Raw genomic sequence first — 10,000 nt, 5'->3', positions numbered from 1 at the left:
CCTACACACACACCCAACACTCACTACACACACACCTATAAATAAATTGAAAGAACGTTGAGAAGGTTTGGAAATGAGAGAGAACAACGAAGAAAAGAAAGAGAAAAAGGGAGGAAAAAGAGGGTCTGTGAAAATGAAAGGCCCTCCTTGTCTAGAGGGGTCTGTTATGACCAGGGTCAAACCAATCGTCATACTAAGAGTGTGGCAGAATACTAGATTAAATAAACACTCACACACACACACACACACACACACACACACACACACACACAGACACACGCACACGCACACGCACACGCACACACACACACACACACACACACGCACACACACACACACACACACTCACACTCACACACACACAGACACAAGCACACACACACACACACACACACTCACACACACACAGACACACGCACACACACACACACACACACACACACACACACACACACACACACACACACACACACACACAGACACAGACACGCACACACACACACACACACACACACACAATCCAACCACTGAGACTTCTGTTTTTTACACATGATGTTCTGTATGTACCACTATACAAATGATGTCCTGTATGTACCACTATACACATGATGTTCTGTATGTACCACTATACACATGATGTTCTGTACCACTATACACATGATGTTCTGTACCACTATACACATGATGTTCTGTACCACTATACACATGATGTTCTGTATGTACCACTATACACATGATGTTCTGTATGTACCACTATACACATGATGTTCTGTATGTACCACTATACACATGATGTTCTGTATGTACCACTATATACATGATGTTCTGTACCACTATACACATGATGTTCTGTATGTACCACTATACACATGATGTTCTGTATGTACCACTATACACATGATGTTCTGTATGTACCACTATACACATGATGTTCTGTATGTACCACTATATACATGATGTTCTGTACCACTATACACATGATGTTGTGTACCACTATACACATTATGTTCTGTATGTACCACCATACACATGATGGTCTGTACCACTGTACACATGATGCTCTGTATGTACCACTATACACATGATGTTCTGTATGTACCACTATACACATGATGTTCTGTATGTACCACTATACACATGATGTTCTGTACCACTATACACATGATGTTCTGTATGTACCACTATACACATGATGTTCTGTACCACTATACACATGATATTCTGTATGTACCACTATACACATGATGTTCTGTATGTACCACTATACACATGATGTTCTGTACCACTATACACATGATGTTCTGTATGTACCACTATACACATGATGTTCTGTATGTACCACTATACACATGATGTTCTGTATGTACCACTATACACATGATGTTCTGTATGTACCACTATACACATGATGTTCTGTATGTACCACAATACACATGATGTTCTGTACCACTATACACATCATGTTCTGTACCACTATACACATGATGTTCTGTATGTACCACTATACACATGATGTTCTGTATGTACCACTATACACATGATGTTCTGTATGTACCACTATACACATTATGTTCTGTATGTACCACTATACACATGATGTTCTGTACCACTATACACATCATGTTCTGTACCACTATACACATGATGTTCTGTATGTACCACTATACACATGATGTTCTGTATGTACCACTATACACATGATGTTCTGTATGTACCACTATACACATTATGTTCTGTATGTACCACTATACACATGATGTTCTGTACCACTATACACATGATGCTCAGTATGTACCACTATACACATGATGTTCTGTATGTACCACTATACACATGATGTTCTGTATGTACCACTATACACATGATGTTCTGTACCACTATACACATGATGTTCTGTACCACTATACACATTATGTCCTGTATGTACCACCATACACATGATGTTCTGTATGTACCACTATACACATGATGTTCTGTATGTACCACTATACACATGATGTTCTGTATGTACCACTATACACATGATGTTCTGTATGTACCACTATACACATGATGTTCTGTATGTACCACTATACACATGATGTTCTGTATGTACCACTATACACATGATGTTCTGTACCACTATACACATGATGTTCTGTATGTACCACTATACACATGATGTTCTGTATGTTCCACTATACACATGATGTTCTGTATGTACCACTATACACATGATGTTCTGTATGTACCACTATACACATGATGGTCTGTACCACTATACACATGATGCTCTGTATGTACCACTATACACATGATGTTCTGTATGTACCACTATACACATGATGTTCTGTATGTACCACTATACACATGATGTTCTGTACCACTATACACATGATGTTCTGTATGTACCACCATACACATGATGTTCTGTACCACTATACACATGATTTCTGTATGTACCACTATACACATGATGTTCTGTATGTACCACTATACACATGATGTTCTGTACCACTATACACATGATGTTCTGTATGTACCACTATACACATGATGTTCTGTATGTACCACTATACACATGATGTTCTGTATGTACCACTATACACATGATGTTCTGTATGTACCACTATACACATGATGTTCTGTACCACTATACACATGATGTTCTGTATGTACCACTATACACATGATGTTCTGTATGTAACACTATACACATGATGTTCTGTACCACTATACACATGATATTCTGTATGTACCACTATACACATGATGTTCTGTATGTTCCACTATACACATGATGTTCTGTATGTACCACTATACACATTATGTTCTGTATGTACCACTATACACATGATGTTCTGTATGTACCACTATACACATGATGTTCTGTATGTACCACTATACACATTATGTTCTGTATGTACCACTATACACATGATGTTCTGTACCACTATACACATGATGCTCAGTATGTACCACTATACACATGATGTTCTGTATGTACCACTATACACATGATGTTCTGTATGTACCACTATACACATGATGTTCTGTACCACTATACACATGATTTTCTGTACCACTATACACATTATGTCCTGTATGTACCACCATACACATGATGTTCTGTATGTACCACTATACACATGATGTTCTGTATGTACCACTATACACATGATGTTCTGTATGTACCACTATACACATGATGTTCTGTACCACTATACACATGATGTTCTGTATGCACCACTATACACATGATGTTCTGTATGTACCACTATACACATGATGTTCTGTATGTACCACTATACACATGATGTTCTGTACCACTATACACATGATGTTCTGTATGTACCACTATATACATGATGTTCTGTATGTTCCACTATACACATGATGTTCTGTATGTACCACTATACACATGATGTTCTGTATGTACCACTATACACATGATGGTCTGTACCACTATACACATGATGCTCTGTATGTACCACTATACACATGATGTTCTGTATGTACCACTATACACATGATGTTCTGTATGTACCACTATACACATGATGTTCTGTATGTTCCACTATACACATGATGTTCTGTATGTACCACTATACACATGATGTTCTGTACCACTATACACATGATGTTCTGTATGTACCACTATACACATGATGTTCTGTATGTACCACTATACACATGATGTTCTGTACCACTATACACATGATGTTCTGTATGTACCACTATACACATGATGTTCTGTATGTACCACTATACACATGATGTTCTGTATGTACCACTATACACATGATGTTCTGTATGTACCACTATACACATGATGTTCTGTACCACTATACACATCATGCTCTGTACCACTATACACATGATGTTCTGTATGTACCACTATACACATGATGTTCTGTATGTAACACTATACACATGATGTTCTGTACCACTATACACATGATGTTCTGTATGTACCACTATACACATGATGTTCTGTATGTTCCACTATACACATGATGTTCTGTATGTACCACTATACACATTATGTTCTGTATGTACCACTATACACATGATGTTCTGTATGTACCACTATACACATTATGTTCTGTATGTACCACTATACACATGATGTTCTGTACCACTATACACATGATGCTCAGTATGTACCACTATACACATGATGTTCTGTATGTACCACTATACACATGATGTTCTGTATGTACCACTATACACATGATGTTCTGTACCACTATACACATGATGTTCTGTACCACTATACACATTATGTCCTGTATGTACCACCATACACATGATGTTCTGTATGTACCACTATACACATGATGTTCTGTATGTACCACTATACACATGATGTTCTGTATGTACCACTATACACATGATGTTCTGTACCACTATACACATGATGTTCTGTATGTACCACTATACACATGATGTTCTGTATGTACCACTATACACATGATGTTCTGTATGTACCACTATACACATGATGTTCTGTATGTACCACTATACACATGATGTTCTGTATGTACCACTATACACATGATGTTCTGTATGTACCTCAATACACATGATGTTCTGTATGTACCACTATACACATGATGTTCTGTATGTACCACTATACACATGATGTTCTGGTTCAACTAGATCTCACCGCTTTGACCAGTTTGACTTCAGATTCTGACGTTTGTCCAAATGTCATATTTCTCTGTGTTTTAGGTTGTTACTCCTGCTGTGTCTGCTGCTGACGACGGCACTGCACGGCCGGTTATGTTTAGCCATTCATTCTGAATGGATAAGTATAGAGTTACGCTTTGGAAAAGTGTCAAAAAAAAAGTATAATAATAATAATTTCTATAAAAAAATTATAAAAAACCCTGCCTGTCAAAGTGATTGAACATGCAGCCATCAGAGCCAGAGCTCACGGCTAACACTCATCCACCATCCCCGTCCCCAACTCACTATCAAAACACAACACTACTTGATGGTGTTAATGCTCACCGTTGCCCCTAGTGGACAGGTTTGAAGGCGTCTCCTGATGGGTATCTGGTGGAGACGCACACAGCAAATATACACTGAACCAAAGGTATCTGGTGGACACACACACACAGCAAATATACACTGAATAAAATATATAGATGCAACAGATTTGACTGAGTTTCAGTTCATATAAGGAAATCAGTCAATCAGTCAAATCAGTGAATTGAAATAAATGAGATGCTGTGTTCATTGTCGGTATGTTATGCCTGTTCAGACCATAACCCCCCCCCCCATAGGGGCACTCTGTTCACAACGTTGACATCAGCAAACCGCTCATACATTCCTTCTACTATCTGCCCGGTACAGTTGAAACCGAGTACATTCTCCAGCGTGCCAGCGGACATCGAAGGTGAGCATTTGCCCACTGAAGTCGGTTGTGACGCCAAATTGCAGTCAGGTCAAGACCCTGGTGAGGACAACGAGTATGCAAATGAGCTACCCTGAGACGGTTTCTGACAGTTTGTACAGAAATGTTTTGGATGAACAAACAGTTTCATCAGCTGTCCGGGTGGCTGGTCTCAGCCGGATGTAGAGTTCCTGGGCTGGCGTGGTTATACGTGGTCTGTGGTTGTGAAAACGATTGGACATACAGCAGAATTCTCTAAAACGACGTTGGAGGCTGCTTATGGTAGACAAAAGAACGTTATTAAATTCTCTGGCAACAGCTCTGGTGGACATTCCTGCAGTCAGCATGCCAATTGCACGCTCCCTCAAAACTTGAGACATCTGTGGCATTGTGTTGTGTGACACAAAACTGAACCTTTTAGAGTGGCCATTTTTTGACCCCAGCACAAGGTGCACCTGTGTAATGAAATAAGCTTTTTGTGCATATACAACATTTCTAGGATATTTTTATTTATTTATTTTGCTCATGAAACTTTGGTCCAACACTTTACATGTTGCGTTGATATTTATTGTTGAGTGTAGATAGGAAATAAGGAGGGCATCTGGGACGTAGACCGTGTCTTATGCAACATGAAGAAACCTAGTCAAGTCAAACATGGGATAGAGAGAGAAACATCCAGTTAGCTTGATACAGGACTTTTTTCATTCATCATTCACATGAATTGTATTTCTTGTTTAGTCGCTGTGTCTTTGATAGAGCTGTTTTTTAAGTGAATGTGAACATAAAGAGAATAACTATTGGAGAGATAGCTGCAGTAACACTTTGGAAAATGGTTTACACACACACACACACACACACACACACACACACACACATAGACATTGTACAGAAGATTGTAAAAGTTTCCCATTCACACGATTTCACCTCTTCAAAAAAATTGTGAAATTGTAGGAAATATTTTTATACGTATGTTTTTTCTGCAATACATCAACACACACTCCACAAACATAACACGCACACACACCAAGGTCTTGCTCACACAGTGTGTGTGCTCTGTGACTGTCAGAAGTGGTTTTCACACTGTGACTTTTGTGGCCACCCCTCGCTGTCAACAGTGGATAATTAGATTCTGCAACCTGCGTAGGAGGGGTGTTCCTACAGAGTGTGTGTGTGGTGTGTGTGTTTTCCTACATAACAAGACCTGCTCTACTACAACCCCCCCCCCCCCCACACACACATACATACACACACCACTTCTACCCCCTACCAGAGTCAACTTTGCCCGGGCCGCTGGTCTCCATGTATTTATGGAACATCATTGATGGAGCAGGCTGCTATTGTTAACAGGTTATTCTCCTAGAGCCCTACAGACCCCCCTCTACCAGCTCCCCCCTCGACCAGCTCCCCCTCTACCAGCTCCCCCCTCTACCAGCTCCCCCTCTACCAGCTCCCCCCTCTACCAGCTCTCCCCTCTACCAGCTCCCCCCTCTACCAGCTCCCCCCTCTACCAGCTCCCCCCTCTACCAGCTCTCGCCTCTACCAGCTCCCCCCCTCTACCAGCTCTCCCCTCTACCAGCTCAGCCCTCTACCAGCTCTCCCCTCTACCTGCTCTCCCCTCTACCAGCTCCCCCCTCTACCAGCACCTCCCCTCTACCAGCTCCCCCTCTACCAGCTCCCCCCTCTACCAGCTCTCCCCTCTACCAGCTCCCCCTCTACCAGCTCCCCCCTCTACCAGCTCCCCCCTCTACCAGCTCTCCCCTCTACCAGCTCCCCCTCTACCAGCTCTCCCCTCTACCAGCTCCCCCCCTCTACCAGCTCTCCCCTCTACCAGCTCCCCCTCTACCATCTCCCCCCCTCTACCAGCTCCCCCCTCTACCAGCTCTCCCCTCTACCAGCTCCCCCTCTACCAGCTCTCCCCTCTACCAGCTCCCCCCTCTACCAGCTCTCCCCTCTACCAGCTCCCCCTCTACCAGCTCTCCCCTCTACCAGCTCTCCCCTCTACCAGCTCCCCTCTCTACCAGCTCTCAATTCAGCGATAGAAAGTTGTTTTTGATATTTTTCATTTAAGCCTATCCCAAACCCTTATGTTAACCACTCAGAGTTCATGCCTAACCTTACGTAAGAACTTTCCCGAGCAAAACTGAAACCTACTTGAAGATAACAGCGCTCACTGTTGCCCCTGATGGCCGGTTTCTGCATCATCTCCCGACGTCCTCAGACATGGATGGACGTCAAATACTGACTTGTATCCCGAGTGACCTGCCTGCCCCCTTACAAACCCCTCACACACACCCCATGATCCCCCTATACACCCCTCACACACCCCATGATCCCCCTATACACCCCTCACACACACCCCATGATCCCCCCATACACCCCTCACACACCCCCATGATACCCCTATACACCCCTCACACACACCCCATGATCCCCCTATACACCCCTCACACACCCCATGATCCCCCTATACACCCCTCACACACACCCCATGGCCCCCCTACACACCCCTCACACACACCCCATGATCCCCCTATACACCCCTCACACACACCCCATGATCCCCCTATACACCCCTCACACACACCCCATGATCCCCCTATACACCCCTCACACACACCCCATGATCCCCCTATACACCCCTCACACACACCCCATGATCCCCCTATACACCCCTCACACACACCCCCATGGCCCCCTATACACCCCTCACACACACACCCCCATGATCCCCCTATACACCCCTCACACACACCCCATGATCCCCCTATACACCCCTCACACACCCCATGATCCCCCTATACACCCCTCACACACACCCCATGATCCCCCTATACACCCCTCACACACACCCCATGGCCCCCTATACACCCCTCACACACACCCCATGGCCCCCCTATACACCCCTCACACACCCCATGGCCCCCCTATACACCCCTCACACACACCCCATGATCCCCCTATACACCCCTCACACACCCCATGGCCCCCCTATACACCCCTCACACACACCCCATGATCCCCCTATACACCCCTCACACACACCCCATGATCCCCCTATACACCCCTCACACACACCCCATGATCCCCCCTATACACCCCTCACACACCCCATGGCCCCCCTATACACCCCTCACACACACCCCATGATCCCCCTATACACCCCTCACACACACCCCATGATCCCCCTATACACCCCTCACACACACCCCATGGCCCCCTATACACCCCTCACACACACCCCATGATCCCCCTATACACCCCTCACACACACCCCATGATCCCCCTATACACCCCTCACACACCCCATGATACCCCTATACACCCCTCACACACACCCCATGGCCCCCTATACACCCCTCACACACACCCCATGATCCCCCTATACACCCCTCACACACACCCCATGATCCCCCTATACACCCCTCACACACCCCATGATCCCCCTATACACCCCTCACACACACCCCATGATCCCCCTATACACCCCTCACACACCCCATGGCCCCAAATCCCACTCTCACTGGCCATATGGTCTCAGAGACAGGAGGGGAGCTGGAGGGGAGGAGGAAGGGAAAGTAGGAGAGGAGTCAAAAAGGCTAAGCAGCAGGTTTGGGCTAAGGGAGGGAGGGAGGGAGGGAGGGAGGGAGGGAGGGAGGGAGGGAGGGAGGGAGGGAGGGAGGGAGGGGGGAACTCTTTCTTTCTTTTCTTCTCTCCGTCAGACTCATTGGGCTCATGAAGAGTAATGAGGAAGGGTTGTCGTGGTAACCAGGCAGCACAATGGAAGCACACTTGATGAGGATTGTGTTTACCAAAATCCACCTTCACTGTTCTGTTCATCATCATCATCGTCACCATCATCATCTTCTTTGTCACCATCTTCATCACCATCTTCATCATCATCACCATCATCATTAGTATAGTAGAACTGTAGTAATGATCTGTGAGTCGTTCAACAGGCCTTTACTGTGTTGTGTCTTATACACACAGTGCCTTCACAAAGTGTTCAGACCCCTTGACTTTTCCACATTTTGTTACGTTACAGCCTTATTCTAAAATGGATTAAATAAAAAAAATGTCCTCAGCAATCTACACACAATACCCCATAATGACAAAGCAAAGATTTTTTACATTTTTTTTTATAATGTAATCAAAATGAAGAACAGAATTAGCTGAATTACATAAGTACTCAGACCCTTTGCTATGAGACTCGAAGTTGAGCTCAGCTGTTTCCATTGATCATCCTTCAGATGTTTCTACAACTTGATTGGAGTCCACCTGTGGTAAATTCTATTGATTGGACATGATTTGGAAAGGCACACACCTGTCTATATAAAGGTCCCACAGTTGAAAGTGCAGGTCAGAGCAAAAACCAAGCCATGAGGTTCATTTTCTCTCGAGCTCTGAGAAAGAATTGTGTCGAGGCACAGATCTGGGGAAGGGTACCAGAACATTTCTGCAGCATTGTTAAATGGAAGATGTTTGGAAGCACCAAGCATGGTGGTGGCAGAATTATGATGCGGGTATGTTTTTCAGTGGTAGGGACTGGGAGACCAGTTAGGATCATGATGTGGGTATGTTTTTCAGTGGTAGGGACTGGGAGACCAGTTAGGATCATGATGT

This window comes from Salmo trutta, unplaced genomic scaffold (genome assembly GCF_901001165.1).
Source record: "Salmo trutta unplaced genomic scaffold, fSalTru1.1, whole genome shotgun sequence".
Taxonomy (NCBI): Eukaryota; Metazoa; Chordata; class Actinopteri; order Salmoniformes; family Salmonidae; genus Salmo; species Salmo trutta.
The sequence above is the reverse complement of the archived record's forward strand: the minus strand, read 5'-3'. Positions refer to the sequence as shown.